This window comes from Furipterus horrens, unplaced genomic scaffold, assembly GCF_987537825.1.
Source record: "Furipterus horrens unplaced genomic scaffold, mFurHor1.1.pri manual_scaffold_2, whole genome shotgun sequence".
NCBI classification, from domain to species: Eukaryota; Metazoa; Chordata; class Mammalia; order Chiroptera; family Furipteridae; genus Furipterus; species Furipterus horrens.
In genome coordinates, this window is record NW_028327172.1 from 52,439,816 (window position 1) to 52,458,958 (window position 19,143).

The window sequence follows — 19,143 nt, forward strand, 5'->3', positions numbered from 1 at the left end:
TCTAAGCATAGATGTGAGAGACCTTTTCTGAAGGTGAGGAGCTATGGAAGGACACTTTACTCTTATGATACCTCTGTCAGATACTGAATCTAAAGTCAGTTTATGGGTTGTTTTTTTTTTTTCTTTTCTGGCTATGTTCTAGACATTTCAAAATCGGTGAAAACTAATACTGTTATAAGAGCAATCAAATAATATACTTGAATGGATAAAAATAATGAGTAGTTTATATATTAACAGCAGGGTTATTCAGGAAAATATTATATACAAATTACAAGAAAGTAAAATAGTCTATACCTTTTCCAGTATTAAATGGTTATCTTTAATTTCCACATATGATGAGAAAAATGAAATGGAAGTAAATGATCACCATAAAGAAATATGCTGTGAGATAAAATATACCATGAGCTTGTCTGTGAACTTGTCTATACATGTAGGTTATGGGACAGTAATGGAATAACAAGAACATGCAGCCAGAGACAAACATTAGAAATCATTTTGATGGGGAACTCAAATGTTAGAAATTTTTAGTTTCAGGTAATAGCTAATAAGCTTAGTAATCAATGAGTATAAAAGCTATTGTTTCAGGAACTGGAGGCATGACCCACCTTGACTCCAGGAAACTAGAAGCAGTTCCATCTCTGTGCCTCAGGAGGACTGCAAGCAATCAAGTCGGTGAATCTGAGCCATTGTGCTCCAGGGTGGCCACCGCCCAGGACACAAACACCACTGCCCAGGATACAAAGACCACCACCCAGGGCTCTAGGGCCACTGCCCAGGATACAAGGGCCACCACCCAGGGCTCTAGGGCCACTGCCCAGGATACAAGGGCCACCACCCAGGGCTCTAGGGCCACCGCCCAGGGCACAGATGAAGGAATGCTGCAGCTTTTATCTGATTAACCTTTTCCCTGAATTCCAAGCCCCTTACCTACACTTTTCTTCTCCTTATAAAAAGGGTCTGTTTATTCTGGAATTTAAGACAGTGTGTTAGGGTACAAACTCACTGTCTTCTCAGATTTCTGACCATATGAATAAAGCACCCATAAAGATTCAATCCCTGTTTCTGCTTATTGGGTCTGGGAGATGACAGGCAGCATGAACATTGGCTTTTCTGGTTTCAATTTTATGAAGAAACAAATTGAAACTTGCTTGTCAATCCAATAAGATAAATTGGAGATGGAAGGTACAATACTAACCTCAAAATAATAGAGGGGTCATAATAACATATCATTTAGATTATTCATATGGGTAGGAAAGTGACAAGCCCTGAAGAATATCTCAGGCATGTTGAAGGTTTAGGATTCACAGTCTCTCAGGAGGGGATGATGTTGAAGGTGGGCATAAAATATTTATATAATACTTTGTTTAAAACTGAGAAAACACCAACTGTTTATTTAAAAGTCCAGTAGGTGCTGGTGAGTATTATTAGCTACCAATTACTTTGACTTTCTTATTAATATCATCTGTCAGGTTTAACTCAGAAACTGAGTAGAAGGGTGCTGGTGCTTTAGGGGTTATGAGATATTTCTGATGGAGATAAATACTTGCTGGTAGAAGCTATGGGGAAGGGAGGCAAGTGTTATTGAGAAAAATAAGAATTGACCAAAAGGGAATATTGATGACTTCTGTCAAGAACACATAACTTTCCCTTTGTTGGGGACATTTTCAAAACCCAATCTATGCCACTGCCATCTTCTTACTTCTCTGTTGTAATCTGGCTGCTTGATTATTGTTGCTCTAGTTAGCTGTTTTTATCTGCCATCAAAATATTCTGGGCTTTTCTTAATAGTTATGGTTAGTTTGATGCCTTGTTTTCTAAATTCTGCTGTCACTGATCTATGGGTCCCAGGTTTGAGAATGGGATAAAGCATAGTGGGTCCAATAATATGAGGCGCACATCATGGTTTACATGCTTTCAAAGTGGAAGGGTAAAACTGAAAGCTGAAGACTTCAAGGAGCTATCTTTATAAAAAGCTACTGCAAATAAAACCTTCTAAAAACCATGGAAGAATTTTGGTAGCTTTTACAATAGCAGAATTCCATTACTGTTCATACTTATATCCCTTCTCTATGCTCTGCTAGTCAAAATGCCCTTGCAAATTACAACTCAAAGATCTTTATGGTTGAAAGGCAAGCATAGAAGGTACCAACAAAGACAACAAGATAGGAATGTCTTCAGAACAAAATTAATTAACATTCTTTGTTTCTTAAGGCTTCATTGTATATTAAAATCATGTATGTTAGGGAGGAGTCAAGTCAATAGCAAATAACCTATCCTCAAAGTAAGTTTCTAATACTCAATGAGGTTTAAAATCCATAGGAGTGCAGAAAATTTATGCTGGTTTTTATAATAAGATAATAGAATAGTAAATGTTAACATTTTTATGGTCTCAGAAGCATATTGTTTGAATTATAATCAATTATTTGCTGTGGTAAATAAGAAAACAAACCAGGTGAAAAGAACTACGAAGTATTACCAGCCTGCTATGTATCAATCACTGTGACAGTTTTACATAACACACAACAGGCCTATGAGGGAAGTACTAAATGGAAATACAATCAGTGATATTTTAAACCTTAAAATGTAAATGGAGATAAATACATATTTGTAAAATATAGGTCAGTATTTGTTACAAATTGTATTTGAGGCCATAGCAAATTTTATGAAAGAATCAAATGGAGACTTCATGTTAGAGGTAGTATAGAGACATTTATTCATTCAACAAATACTGATAGAGGGCCTTATGTATGTCTGATGAAGTCTTTATCAGCAGAAATCTTAGACAATGTCTTTGATGCCATGCCTGTAAATGTGTCCATCTTCGTAGTGTTTCTAAAAAGGTGATTCACTCAAAGTGGGGTGCAGAGTGTGTAAGTTTGAAGAAAGTGCAGTGTGAAATAAGAGTGGATTTTGAAAGCCATGACATACTGGAGCCAATAGGAATCCTTCGAGGTTCTGTTCTAATGAAATGTCCCAATCATTTCTACCTTTCATAAAGAAACCTGGTTGTCTTTATGAAAGTTGCATTCAAATTCCTCATTAGCCTTCATGTAATATCAGGAACAATAAATCCTCTAATACTCCTACTGCTAACATATTACATGTAACTGATCTACAAGCTGCTTATCATCTCAGTGCTTGAAATAACTATTTTCTTGTACTCAATCACATTACTGAGGGTCTAGAAACATCACTTTGTAAAATCATATAAAATATTCAAAATCAAAGTGTAACATGATGAAGTAGAATAAAAATACTATTAGACAAACAGAAGTTCTAGTCAAGACTTGGATGCCCACTATCTTTATAGCCCTTGTCAGGTCATTAACTGTTGTTCCTCAGTTTTCTTTGATATAAAATGAGGATAGTGTTACCCACTTCACCTTCTTACCAGGGTTAGTACAGATATCAATGAGTCTATATAGGAATAGCCTTAGACAAAGAAACAGAACAAAAGAAACACAAATCATCCAAAGCAATGTGTTATAATTCACATTATTACATGACTCACAGCTTCCTGAAGTGTAAAGATATTATACAATCTCTAATGTGTCACTCCCCCATAATATAAGATGATATCCATTCTACCCCTTTACAATAGTATATGGTGTGTTCATTTCAGATTCCACCCAACAGTGTTCGTGAGGGTGAGGGTTACAGGTGATAGTAGGTGGCCTTTCAGTGAGGCACTTCCTGATATAAGGTGATAAAGTATAACCATGGCTGTGCCATTTTAAACATGTTAATGACCCCAGCTGGACAGTAACTTCAGAAGGTTTTCTATAAGCAAGTCTTCATTACAAGAGAGATAAAATGTAGAAGAAAGGAGAAAAGGCAGGAAAATTGAAGAAAGATTTTTAGGGATAGAAGGAACTGTGGATACTTGTCTGATTTCTTAACATTAAACTTGAGGAAATAGATGTTACAAAGGAATACAACCACTTGTACAAGGTCATTCACCTAATTACCCAAATTTAAAACAGAACTCATTTTTTTTTCTAAACGTCATCCACTGCTCTTGCCATTGTCCCCAGTGTACATGTTATTGTGACTGATTATTAAAAGAAAATTTGTGTCATTTTTCTTTCTGCCCATATTTAAATTCTTATTATTTTGGGTCAGTTTTCCTTCCCCTCACATTTTGAATCTGCACACTTTGTAATCCTGTAAATTTGGTGTCACTTGGCATTTCTATTTGTATGTTATTTAGCCCCCCATTCCAGATCTTTAATAAAAATGTTAAATAAGACCAGACCTAGCATTTGTTACTTTCTGTTTATAAGCCTTTCCTCAATTCTAATCTGACTGATTTTCTTGTCATCTAGGCTCATTTAAAACAAATTTGCAAGTAAAATATCATCAGACATAGTATCAGATGTGTTGCTAATGACTGAATAGATCACACTTTCTCTTCTCTCCATTAATTTTGAGGATTTATCAAAGGAAGGAACCCAGCTTGTCTACCAGGAATCTTCATTTATAAACCCCATGCTGCTCTAGGTCTGTGAGGCTCTTTCCTTTAGTTGTTCTATATTTTTCACCTAGTTTATAATTCCATTAATTTTTATATGTAGACTTTCCCTTTGCACAATACACACAAAAACTTGGAGGTTGGGGTAGAAGCAGCACCAAATAGGCATGTGAAATACCTAAATAAAACACCAGACATCCTCCTTAATCAAATAGAGTGCTAGTTCTTGATTGTTCCTGGACTTTCAAGTTAAGATATTGAATCAATTATTATAGATTAAGAGGAATTGTAGACTAAATAAATATTTATAGATCAGATGTCTTGTGAATATGTATTAGTAACTGTCTTCCAGCCTGCATTCTCTGTGTCACTGCTTCTGCCTGGATTTAGATCCTCATTCTCTCTTCGTGCAACCTTTCAGACAATTTCAAACCCATCTCTCCAGCATTGTCTTGACCCTCTGATCACACCTACTCAACATCACCAAAAAATTTGGTCGTTTATGTTCCATTAATTATTTCTCATTTTCTATAGATAAATGTTTAAACTCCTAAAAAGTTAACAAAAACAAAAAACAAAAACAAAAAAAAAGGCCCTTCACAGTATGCCTCAACCTCTCTCTCCTGAACACCAAATTCCTCATTCTTTTCTAAACCTGCAGTTCTCTATCACTGAATGACATGGATGTTACAGTATGTTGATAATTTTACTTCCACATAGTCTTCTCATTGTGTTGTAATCCTTCCTAACAGACCTCTGAGATGCTTTAGAACAGACACTGTTCTTCCTAATCATGCTTGTCCTGTTTGCCAACATAGAGTGAGCGCTAAACTTTCACTGGATTACTGTGTGAACGCTCTAAAAAATTTTGAACACAGAAATAGAGTGTATCTAGAAAATGGAAATCTCCTCAGTACTGATGCCTTTGATTCTTGTAGGTTGTTTTCACATTTTCCATTCCAAGACACGCCAAAACTTTTCTATAAACACAGTGCTTACAAAATGGAGCCCAAATATTTTGTGAGAGAAGTCTCCCTTTGCTAGGATCTTTTATTGATTTGTGTGAACTTGTTTATATGTCCAACCATTCCTAGCTCTTATATCTTGCAGAAACTTAAGAACTTCAGCCTGCAGGATCAGTCTTACCTAGTGTGTAAGTTATTTCTGTCCCACTGGTTGTTGGTGTCTGAAATGGCTTTTGCTGCTCATACTTATTAGAGCTCATGTGAACATTCTTGATCTGTCCACGCCCATACATCTACCAAGCTACAGCTATTTCACGTTCATGGCATGTTCTTGTCTGGAACAAAAGTAAACTCATAAACCAATTTTCAGTTTTCTCCTCTTGGGTGGTAATATTATAGACCGAATGTTTGTGCTAGTTTGGAGATAGGGTTTTTTGGAGGTAATTGAGTCTTATATTGAATTTGCAGATAGGATTTTTTGGAGGTAATTGGATCATGAGGGTGGAGTCCTCATGAATGGGTTTAGTGCCCCAAAGAACTCTCTGGCCCTTTGCACTATGTGAGGACATGGGGAGAAGAAAGCTATCTATGAACCAGACTTTCACCAGACACCAAGTCTGCCACCTTGATCTTCAACTTCCTAACCTCCTGCTCTTTTTAAGTCATCTGGTATATGGTATTCTGTTATAGTAGCCCAAACTGACTAAGAAATGTAGGAAACTCATTTTTTTATATTTTTACTCAAAAAATGGGGTCTGATCCAAATAACATAGACCATCTCCAACTGCCTGATACTAATATAATGTCTTACATTATGTAGTGGTATAGAGTTTGTAACTTCTTTCATATATAGTATTCCATTCAGTCCATACAACTCAGTAAAGAAGGCAGAATATCAAAGAATCACCCAGTTTTCAATTATTTTCTAACTCAGTGAGAAATTTTCTTTTAACTCAGTTCATAAGTGATGGGTTATGGATGTAGTTTGCTGCCTAAACGTGATAAATGAGTGTACTCCAATTGCCCTAGTCAGGTACCTAAGAACCATTCCTGATTTCTTCCTTTCTCTGTACATCAATGAGTCATTAGGTCATCAATTTTACCTCTAAAATATCTTTCATATCTGTCCATTTTTCCCCATTTTGATCTAGGCCACCCTTACCTCTCCCTTAGACTCTTCAACATATGCCTCATCTTTTATCCTACCTGCTCTAATTCTTTCTGCACATTTTAGTCAGAATAACTTTTTTTTCCCAAAATTCAATCTGATTATGGATCAAACATAAACTTCTTACAAGGTGTAATTAGAGTCTTCTCTCTATTTTACTTCTGAAACATGGCTTGAAACAACCTCCTTTTCTTTTCCTTTTAATCTTCTTTCAGGCTTTCCAAACATTTTTTTAGTCCCTCAGTAGTATCTGTTTTCTCTCATTACTGAGTCTTTTTACATTCTTTTCCCTTTATCTGAAACATGCCCCTCTACCTTCTTCCCCATCTTGATAACTACTTACTTCTTGTTTTTTAGATATCACCTTGAAGAGTCTCTTTCCTATGAAGCCTTCTCTTGCCTTCTGAATTGGTGTGTTCACTGCAGCAGTGTGCAGTATCTCACACTTCATTGTACTCATCATCGAATGGTTTATTCCCTACTAGATTGTATATTAAGGAGAGCAAATTGGTTTTAGTCACAATTTGCTCCCCAGTTTCCAACACATAGTTGATGTTTCCTAAATAGTGGTTGATATTAAAAGACTTCTGTTTTCATCCCCTTGGACCTCAGGTCCCTATATGACTCATGGCTAGCCCTCTACACTTACTTTTAGTGAATCCTGTCATCTCTGTGCTAGCCCCAAGCGACAGAAAGCTGAGTCATTCTCTGTCCCGTAAAAAGGGAGAGTTCATGTGGACAAAATGTTCATAAAATGTCTCTAACATTTTAGCCTCACAATAATGATAGGCCAATTTCTGGCTAGATGTGACTCATTCTACAATTTTGGTTATCTGTCTTTATCTAAATTCTATAGAAAGATCTATAAAACACCCTGTCAAGTCTGAACGCAAAAATTCTCACACTATCTACATATACTTTTTACTCCTTACATATTTTTTTCTATGCTTGTAAGAGAAAAAAATTAAATGACATCTCATGATTTTATTGTTATTTTTCATTGGTACCCTTTTCTCTCTGTATCATTGTTATCACCAAGTCTGCTATCAAATGGAATATTAAGCTAGGTTAGTTATTTGACAAACAAATATAAAGCAACTTTAGGCTTATGAATTACATTTAAAGTTAAACTGTACTTTAACCACATTGCATAATTTTTAAAACATAACCCATTGTTTGAATATTAAGTGTAAATAAAATTACTCAACTGATACTTAATCCTCACAGATTTTGTCATAACTCTTGATAATAGTCCCATGCTTGCTGATTCTGACTTAGGCCCTTTGAACAGAAGTTTCTGCTACTTCTTTTACTTCCATAGACATAATATTCTAAAAAGTTTAGTATGAAGTTGACATTGAAAATTCCCTTAGCTATAGTTTGTGAGAAGAACCTTGTTTTCTTTTTTCACCTTGGAATAGAAATCTGGGAAATCATCTTTGACGAATGATCAACGATAGATCCACCAAGGCAGGCTTTTTAATGGTGTTCTATGCATGTAGGTGTGGCCTCGCTTAAAAATCAGAAAATCCTTCAAGAGGTATGAAATGCTCTCATTGTAGTACTGTCACCAATAGTTATGCTTAGAAGTATCACACAGATCACCAGATTGAACCCTCTCAACCACCTTGTGAAGGCAGTCAACTTTTAACTCAGTGGTTCTCAACCTTGCTGCACATGGGAATCACATGGAGAAATTTAAAAATATAAATGCATGTTTCCCAATGCTAGGAATTGTTATTTAATTGGTTTTGGGTAAGGCCTGGGCAGCTGGGTTTTTAAAACTTCTCAGGAGATTCTAATGAACAGTCATGGTTGAGTAACATTGTTTCAAATTTATTAATTTAGAGCTGGAGTCAGTGATGCCTGCTAAGTGCAGGCTTATTTCCATTCATCCAGTGACTGCGTCCATCACAACCAGGACAAGAAATAAATGAAAAGTCACAGCTTACCAGTGAGATAGACTAGAAGTAGCTTTGTTTTTTCTGGGTCTAAATATTTATGTCCCCCAGAAATTCATGTGCTGTAACTTAACCCGAAATGTGATGATATTAGGAGGTGGGGCCTTTGGACATGATTAGGTCATGAGGGTTCTGAGATTAGTGCTCTTTTATAAGAGGCCTGAGAATCAATGCCAGGTTCAATGAACAAATGCATTTAGACCACTCTGTGCTGCATAATGCACTCCCTAAAGGCTCATGTATAAAAGATGCTTTATATGAATGGTAGTTATATGTGAATACTTACAGTGTTAAGTAAATGAATATTTCCCCACACTGTGCTACCTGTAATATATTTTTAAATGCACATGTATAAAAGATGTTTCTAACAGTCCTATTTAAATATGTGTATAAATACATGTCATAGCAATAAAAATATATTTTGTACACTACAATGCATGAATTTAACTATATAAAGTCACTTGTATAAAATATTTTTCTAAGCACCTTGAATTTCTTGGCATCTGGGTAATACTATTTCAGTGAAATAATGTGTTCATGAAACTGTGCTATATTTAATACAAATTTTCAAGCACATATATAAAAGTTGTTTTGAAGAATTGAGTAGGCACAATGTTATTTCAGTGAATTAATGTATTTATCAAACAGTGCTGCACTTGATATACTTTGAAAATAAACCTGTATAAATGAAGTTTTAAGAATGATATGTGAAGAGGTACCATGTATTCTTTGAAGAAATTTGTTAACTACACAATGATGCCTGGAATAAACTCTGTAAAATCACATAAATAAAATAGCTTGATTTTTTTTAAGGCCTGAGAGAGCTCTCTTGCATCCTCCTGCCATGTGAAGATACAAGGAGAATTCTGTGTTCTGGATGAGGGCCCTCGCCACACTGTGCTGCCACCCTGATCTCAGACTGCTAGCCACCCAACTGTGAGAAAAAAAATCTCTGTTGTTTATAAATCACATGGTCTGGTGTTTTGTTGTAACAGTTCAAACAGATTAAGACAGGAGCCACATTACTTTACATTATTCAGAGATTAACATACAGGCTTCTCACTGAGGCATACAAGGCCAGGCATATGCTGCTTGCATTTCCAAGTGTATCTCATACCATCTCCTCCTTCACTCACTGCATCAGCCACAGTGCTTTCTGTTTTATACAAAGTGGACTTTATCACATTTATTTACCTAAGATTTTCTTTGCTGAGAGTATTAGTTCATTCATATCCTTTGAATATTAGTTCAGATGTTATCTCTTTGAATCAGTTTTCTTTTAATTGGTCCTACCCAATTATACTTTAACTCATCACTTTACTTGGACTTTTAGCATAATAAATAATGTGACACTTTTGTTTCTTTTTAATTTATTATTTTGTGTATATCTTTCTGCTATACTGTGAGGTTCATGAGGTTCATACTGAGGACAGATTCTTGCCTGTATTGTTCATCACTAATCCCAGCTCCAAACCTGTCACATGGTGGAAGCAATAAAATCCTGGATTATTTGAGAGATTAATTTATTAAATGAATGGGTGAATGTACAAATGAATAAATGAAAAGTGGAATAAATAGATTGGCTTCAAAAATTCTTAAGGTATTTAAATCACAGCCTCTTCTAACTCTACCCTAATAATGTCTATGTCTACATTTTAATCTCTCCAACTATTCATCTTGCCTCCGTCCATCCAGTCATCTTTTTTTTTTTAATTTTATTACTACATTTGACACACAATATTATATTAGTTTCAGGTGTACAATACAGTGCTTGGACATTTATGTAACTTATAAAGTGATTATACTGATAAATCTAGTACCCATCTGACACCACAGTTATAATTAACAATATTATTGACTATTTTCCCTATACTATACATCCCCAAGACGTCCACTCATTTTTTATTTTTTAATCTATAGATCAGATGTAGCATTGTGTACTAGAAATTTATTTACTTGTTTGTTTGTTTGTTTATACACTCATCCCTTTGGACACCAAAATTCATGGATGCTTATGCCCCTTATATAAAATGGTACAGACCAATGCATACTGTCATCCCTCCACATCTGCGGATTTCCAATGGAAGATTGGGAAAACTTTTTTGATCTCAGGCTAAATTCACAGATGCAAAACTCAGCAGTACAGAAGGCTAAGTGTGTGTGTGTGTGTGTGTGTGTGTGTTTAGTTTTCAGAAGCACCTCTGTATCCCACTACTAGTCAAAATCCATGGCCAAAGATAACCACTCTTCTGACATTTCTTTAACCATATATTAGTTTTGCCTTAATTGAAATTTTATGAAAGTTGAATCATATTGAATGTATTTTTTTGCTTCACTTCATTGTTCAAATTTATGTTTGTGACATTATTCCAACTGAATTTAAAATATTTTGTTTATTCATTTTTATTGCCTTTTTTCAAGTAATATACAAATCTACTATAACCTAATTTCCATTCCAGTACTGGTGGGCTTTGAGTTGCTTCAGTATTTGGCTATTTGGAATAGTACTGCTATAATTATATTTGTTCATGCTTTTGGCATATGTATGCATTTGTACTCCACAGAGTTATACAGAGGAGTAAAACTGTTGGTCAGCTTTAATAAACAGTGTCAAATAATTTTCCAAATTTACTGTATCATTTTACTTTATATGAGACAAGTGAGTTATAATTGCTCTATATCTTTATACCACTTGGTAATGTTAAATATAAATATTTTAACATTTTTATAGTTTATTGTATTTTTACACTGTTATACTATAAGCAGATATTGAATATTCATATTAAATAAATTTTATTTTATTAAATATTTATAAATATTAAACATATAAAATAAATCAGTTAAATTTATTTTATTATTAAATATAATAGTTACCATATTGTAAATTTAAATATTCTGGTATGTATTAGTATCTTGTCTTTGTTTAATTTGTAGTTCTTTTATTCCTACAGGCAAATACTTTAAAAATAACTATACAGAATTAATATTGCAGCTTATAAAATAGTTTCACGTTATGGGAAGACGACTGGCTTTATTTCCAATATGCTTTAATAAAACACACTGGATTACTTTATTTAAAGTATAAATACCACTTTGACCAGTACCATAAATAGAATTTTAATGAAAAAGTTTGGTCAAGGTGAGTAAATTACATTTCACATAGTATGCACTTAATACAACGTGCATTTAAAAACTGTTGGGCAGAAGTTATGTCTCCAGTGTCTTATCTAGTACTAAGTACATTGTCAGCCATCTCAATTGATGATAATAATAATTTGAATGCATTTACAGTTGAATCAAAACTCTGAGATTCTTTTACTCTTTTGCAGCTGCCAGACTGAATAAAATGCAGATGAAGGTAAAACTTGGCAGTTCTTTTTTATACTTTTAAAAGTCATTTTATGAATAAAAGTATTCAGTTTTTCAATTTCTTTGTTTTTTTAAGGGCATAAGCTACGTGAACTAAAGAACTAACTTAACTTTATTTTCAAATATTTGACCAAGACAAAACATATACTACGTAAGAACCTGGCCACATATTTCATACTGATGATTCCATCAGCTTCTAGCCAGGTATCCTCCCACTGAGTGTGAACAAACATCAGCCTTAAGTGTCACAAATGCCTCCAAATGCAATCCTCATTTTATTTATCCACATAGTACATATGTGTCTTTCAACATTTTATGAAAACTATGAAAGTCTCTATTTTTCATGAAGACCACATTGTGACTTGCATTACAGACATTACTTCTCAGTGTGCAAAATTCATTTCATGTTCCCTAAAGTTTTTAATGTTGATTTTCAGTTTCATATCAATATTCTTAAAAACAATATTTAATATATGTATTCAAAAACTTACAGATTTTTAAAATAAATTTTCCTGTAGTTGGATTTAATTTTTTCTGCCTTATTGTACTGAAAATATCTTCAAAATTATTATTGTTTTAATAGAAAACACTCTTTTCTAAAATGTTTTTTAACTTCTCTCAAACCCTGAGTTGCAGTTTTGAAGTTTCTTACTTCTGGTTTTGGGAGGCTGAACTTTGGCCTGAGATCTGTGTCATGCTGGTATTACTTCCATGGTTACGTTTCTTTACATGGCAACAGAGACTTTGCATATATAATTAATATGAATAATTAACTGGTTTTAAAAAGGGGAGATTATCATGGATTGTCTGGGTAAGCACAATGTAATCATATAAGCCCTTAAAAAATAAGGAAGGAAGGCAGAAGGAAAAGCCAGAGAGATTATTAGAAAGACTCAACAACATATTGCTGACTTGACAATGGAGCAGAAGGATTGAATTATGCCTGTTAGAATTACTTACCTTGGAAGAGGATGAGACCAGCAGCCCAGCTGACACCTTGATTCCAGCTTGGTGCAACCCTGTGCCAAGAACCTAGCTGTTTTGGTGCTGGACTTCGGACATACAGACTATGAGATAATAAATAGGAGTCTTCTTCTTTTTTTTTTTTGGTTTTTCAATTACAGTTGTCCCATTTTTCCCCCATTGCTCCCCCCCACCCAACCCACCCTTCTCCCGCAATCATATCCCTCCCCGTTGTCCATGTCCATGAGTGATTTATACACATTCCTTGACTAAATCCTTCCCTTACTTATCCCCCCTCTCCCTCTCCCCACCCCCCTATTGACTGCTGTTCTGCTCTTTGTCCTATTTAGTTCGTTTGTTTGTGTTGTTCTTTAATTTCCTGTATTAGCTGATATCATATGGTATTTTTCTTTCTTTGCCTGGCTTATTTCACTAAACATAATTCTCTCTAGTTCCATCCATGTTGTCGCAAATGGCAGGAGTTCCTTCTTTCTTTCTGCTACATAGTATTCCATTGTGTAAATGTGCCACAGTTTTTTGATCCACTACTGGCATAAGAACAGATATATAGATCAGTGGAACAGAATAGAGAGCCCAGAAATAAACCCAGGCCTCTATAGCCAACTAATATTTGATAAAGAAGGAAGGAACATAAAATGGAGTGAGAAGAGCCTCTTTAACAAATGGTGCTGGGAGAACTGGACAGGGACTTGCAAAAACATGAAACTAGACCACCAACTTACACCTCACATGAGAATAAACTCAAGATGGATAAAAGACTTAAATGTAAGCCGTGACACCATAAAAGTCCTAGAGGAAAACATAGGCAGGAAAATTTCAGATATCCCACATAACGATATCTTCACAGATACATCTCTTAAGGCAAGAGAAATAAAGGAAAAAATAAACAAATGGGACTACATCAAACTAAAGAGTTTCTGCTCAGCAAAAGAAAACATCAGACTCGAGTGCGCAGGCGCCTGGCGGTTACCGGTCTCGCCATGGAGTGGAAAGTGCTTGCGCTCCAGGCCCGAAAGAAAAGAACCAAGGCCAAGAAGGACAAAGCCCAAAGGAAATCTGAAACTCAGCACCGAGGCTCTGCTCCCCACTCTGAAAGTGAACCACCAGAACAGGAAGAGGAGATTCTGGGATCTGATGATGATGAGCAGGAAGATCCCAATGATTATTGTAAAGGAGGTTATCATCTTGTGAAAATTGGAGATCTATTCAATGGGAGATACCATGTGATCCGAAAGTTGGGCTGGGGACATTTTTCAACAGTGTGGTTATCATGGGATATTCAGGGGAAGAAGTTTGTAGCCATGAAAGTAGTTAAAAGCGCTGAACATTATACTGAAACAGCACTAGATGAAATCCGGTTGTTGAAATCAGTTCGCAATTCCGACCCTAATGATCCAAATAGAGAAATGGTTGTTCAGCTACTAGATGACTTTAAAATATCAGGAGTTAATGGAACACATATCTGCATGGTGTTTGAAGTTTTGGGGCATCATCTGCTGAAGTGGATCATCAAGTCCAATTATCAAGGGCTTCCACTGCCTTGTGTCAAAAAAAATCATTCAGCAAGTGTTACAGGGTCTGGATTATTTACATAGCAAGTGCAGAATCATCCACACTGACATTAAACCAGAAAACATCTTGTTGTCAGTGAATGAGCAGTACATCCGGAGGCTGGCTGCAGAAGCAACGGAATGGCAGCGGTCTGGAGCTCCCCCACCTTACGGGTCTGCAGTCAGTACTGCGCCCCAGCCTAAACCAGCTGACAAAATGTCAAAGAATAAGAAGAAGAAATTGAAGAAGAAGCAGAAGCGCCAGGCAGAATTACTAGAGAAGCGAATGCAGGAAATTGAGGAAATGGAGAAAGAGTCGGGCCCTGGGCAAAAAAGACCAAATAAGGAAGAAGAATCAGAGAGTCCTGTTGAAAGACCCTTGAAAGAAAACCCACCTAATAAAATGACCCAAGAAAAACTTGAAGAGTCAAGTACCGTTGACCAGGATCAAACACTTATGGAACGTGGTGTAGAGGGTGGTGCAGCAGAAATTAATTGCAATGGAGTAATTGAAACCATTAATTATACTGAGAACAGTAATAAAGAAACATTGAGGCTTAAAGAGGATCTACATAATGCTAATGACTGTGATGTCCAAAATTTGAAGCAGGAAACTAATTTCCTAACCTCCCAAAATGGTGACAGCAGCACATCTCAAGAAACAGACTCTTGTACCCCTGTAACCTCTGAGGTGTCAGATACCATGGTGTGCCAGTCTTCATCGAATATAAACCAGTCATTCAGTGAACAGGACATCAGCCAACTTCAGGAAAGCATTCGGGCAGAGATACCCTGTGAAGACGAACAAGACCAAGAACATAATGGACCACTGGACAACAAAGGAAAATCCACTGCTGGAAATTTCCTTGTTAATCCTCTTGATCCAAAAAATTCAGAGAAGCTCCAAGTGAAGATTGCTGATCTTGGAAATGCATGTTGGGTGCATAAACATTTCACTGAAGATATTCAAACACAGCAGTACCGCTCCTTGGAAGTTCTGATAGGATCTGGCTATAGCACCCCCGCTGACATCTGGAGCACGGCATGCATGGCCTTTGAACTGGCCACAGGTGACTATTTGTTTGAACCTCATTCTGGGGAAGAGTACACTCGAGATGAAGATCACATTGCATTGATCATAGAACTTCTGGGGAAGGTGCCTCGCAAGCTCATTGTGGCAGGAAAATATTCCAAGGAGTTTTTCACCAAAAAAGTTGACCTGAAACACATCACAAAGCTGAAACCCTGGGGCCTTTTTGAGGTTCTAGTGGAGAAGTATGAGTGGTCTCAGGAAGAGGCAGCCGGCTTCACGGAGTTCTTACTGCCCATGTTGGAGCTGGTTCCCGAGAAGAGGGCCACGGCCGCCGACTGCCTCCGCCACCCCTGGCTCAGCTCCTAAGCCGCGCCTGGCACTGCAGCAGAGACCACGTGCTGACCCTCCGGCCCTCCGCCCCGCCCCTCCAAGCGTTTCCCCTTCCCTTTTCAGGGTGAAGCTCCTCCTTCAAGGGTTTCTAGGGGCGGGGAGTTGTTTTTGTTTTTTAATCCAACATGTTCATTTGGGTTTGCTTACTTGACCCTGTGGAGGTTCCCCCACAGCCATTGGGCATCCTAGGTGAATTTGGCCTGATTGGGCTTTGCCAAAGACTAACGGACTAAAATGTGGAACAGCCTCTCGCCCTGTACCCTTGTCTTTCCATTAGGACATCCTTTAAATTATAAGCAGCCTTTTTAAAAAAAGCTATGAAGATGTATGAGCTCATCCTTTTATTCACTGACTCTAAGAGTCAAATTTTCTAGTTGCATATCCTGCTGCCAGCATAAGGATGAGAAGGGGACAGGGGGTCGCTTCTCTGTACAGCAGAGACATTAAACGTGCTGTATCCGGGCTGCATCATCTTCCTGGATTGTTTCTGTTCTCTATGTTCACATTTTTTCCTGCGACTTTCAAGCTACTGTCTTTTTTAAATGAGCTGTATAAACAGCAAATTTGAGTATCATTTTATCACTGTTCAAAACACTGTCATATTCTTTTCTTCCTTTAATAAGTCTAAGAGCCTTGAAACTTCAGTCTGATTTTTGATGGAAACAAAAACAGAACCATTGACTAGTAATTTCTTCAGAACCACAGATGTTCTGCAAACAGTCCTTTCCTATGTGTCTCATGTTACCCTAACAGAAGAGTTCTTTTGATTGGTTGTTTGGAGGTTTTTTTGTTTGTTTGCATTGTTTTTGTTTCTGTTTTAATCCCTGTCTGGCACTTGACTCATTTCACTTATGTTTATTGCCCTGTAACTAAAGGATTCAGGATGACTCGAGAAAGGAGATCTGGATTCAGGGATTTCCAATCTAAGAAGAAAATGTCCTAGAATTCATTATTTTTTTACAAACAGCCCCCAAACTTACTGACAGCTTTTACTTCGCCTTGTCCAAAATGTAGCTTTGAAGCCGTTTCCCTCTGTGGCTTTGCCTTTTTCATTTTCTCAGAGGCTCCAAGTCCTAAGTGAAACCCCAAGATAAAAGAACCAAGGGAAGGGGTGGGATGGCACTTTTTTTCATTATTTTGAGGGGGGGGTTGTTTGTTTTTAGTTTCCTTGTTGGTTGGTTGGTTGCAGATTAGCCATTCTCTGCTGCTATTTCCTTGTATAGTGTAAGTTTTTAACTGCAATTTTGAGGTGATTAAGATGTACTTGAGGCTTTTTCTTTTTTCTTTTTTCTTTTTTTTTAAATGAGAAAATACTTGATGAATATTATTTTAGGATGAGTCTCTTGACCTTGCCCTAGACTGCGTATTCCTTGGGTCGGATTGCAAAGGGAAAGGGGCATGATAGAGGTCTCAGCCACTTGTTCAGCTCGGACCAAGTGGGCCTTGGGGATACAGCCTTCTCCGGAAGTGGCTACAGGACTCTTGATTTACAGAAGCCAAGGAGGTGCACCTTGAGGCTCTACTAGCAAAGCTACCAATGAGACTTTTGGATAGCCAACTTCCTATATGGGAATTGGAATGTAGATTCTGTCATTTATCCACCAATGGTGGCAAAGGAAAAAGTGGTACAATTATGCAATCCATTTAACTCAAACGTGTTACGCTGAGTAACTGGCCAGCATTCATCGGATCTTTGATTGGGCAGTCCTGAAATCAGACATGTTCCTATAGAAAGAATTTTAAGTGAGGCTATCTATGCACCTATCAAGAATAAAGAAAATAAATAGATTGCATCAAACAACAGCAGGGAAGATCTTTCAGCAATTCTAATCTTCGAATTTTCAGCGATATATATATATGCACTTGCCCTGGCTGGTTTAGCTCAGTGGATTGAGCGTCGGCCTGCGAGCTAAGTGTCGCTGGTTCGATCTTCCAGTCAGGGTACATCAGAGAAGGAAAACTCTGACTCCAAAAAACCTCCGCTGCCTTGCGGCATACCTCTTCAGGGGAAAGGCTAAGGGAGTAAACCCCGACAGAAAATCCGGAGCCGGAGTCCCTAAGGCGGTTTGACGTTGTAGTCAACACCGGCAACTCCTGCGGCGCACCTGAACCCAAGCTATATCGACTCCGTCTTTCCCTTGGACCCTTCAGCTGCGAAGAGAGGGGGGGTCTGCTGCATGGGCAACAGCAGACCCTCCATATTACCCTGCCCAGGCTCTGTAGCTTCAGCGTCATCGCAAGATGTCGATTCAACACGGGAGGAGACAGATACCATGTCACTCCCGAGTCGGACTGCACAGCCATTCTTGGCGGTGCAGATAGAATCTGAAGAAGCTACACCATCGTCTCTCGAGACGGACGGCTGCCGACGATATATATGCACACACATCTAAAGCAATAGCAGATTAGAACTGAATTATTTTCTATACTGTAAAATCACAGTTGTGGAATTACAGGAATTCTGATGGCGATATTAAGGTGTAATAACCAAAATACAAATAGAAAGCCCCATTTTATCAATCGGCATGAAAAGAAGTTTTAGTAGGAAAACCTGTAACTTCATTTTGGAACCATTTCTCGTAAAATAAAGGCTTTCCCCATCATTAAGGAGCCAGATGAATTAGAAGCCAGAGAAAGAGGCAGCTGTAGAATTTGATCTTCCGAGTACCCCATGTAACTTTATTGAACTTAATCATAATACTGTCAAATTGCCACAATTTCACTAAAGGATTTCTATTTGCTGTCAGTTAAAATCCTTAATACATTTTTATTCTTTCTACTGGATGCATTGTCTGTTTTCTTTGTAAATGCAATACAATAAACAATTTAATAACCTAAAAAAAAAAAAAAGAAAACATCAGCAAGATGAAAAGGAAACCAACCATATGGGAAAACATATTTGCCAATGACATCACAGACAGGGGACTGATCTCCAAAATATATAAAGAGCTTATATGACTCAACATCAAGAAAACAAACAACCAATTAAAAAATGGGCAAAGGACCTGAACAAACACTTCTCGGAAGAGGACATACAGAAGGTCCATAGACACATGAAAAAATGCTCAACATCATCGGCCATCAGAGAGATGCAAATAGGAGTCTTCTTAAGACAAAGTTTTTGGTAATGAAAATAGAAAACTCACCCATGTGGAGATTGTGGACATACCTACACTCTAGTCAAATCCTTGAAGGTAGCACAGACTTTGTATCTCGTAAGCTGGCTGACTCTCTTATGACACTGGCATCATC

At 37.1% G+C, this 19,143-nt stretch overlaps 1 pseudogene; it reads left to right on the top strand.

Moving 5' to 3' along the window:
- Positions 1–13,869: 13,869 nt before the first annotated feature.
- On the top strand, positions 13,870–16,384 carry LOC150018568 (SRSF protein kinase 1 pseudogene; annotated as a pseudogene).
- The last annotated feature ends 2,759 nt before the right edge of the window (positions 16,385–19,143 follow it).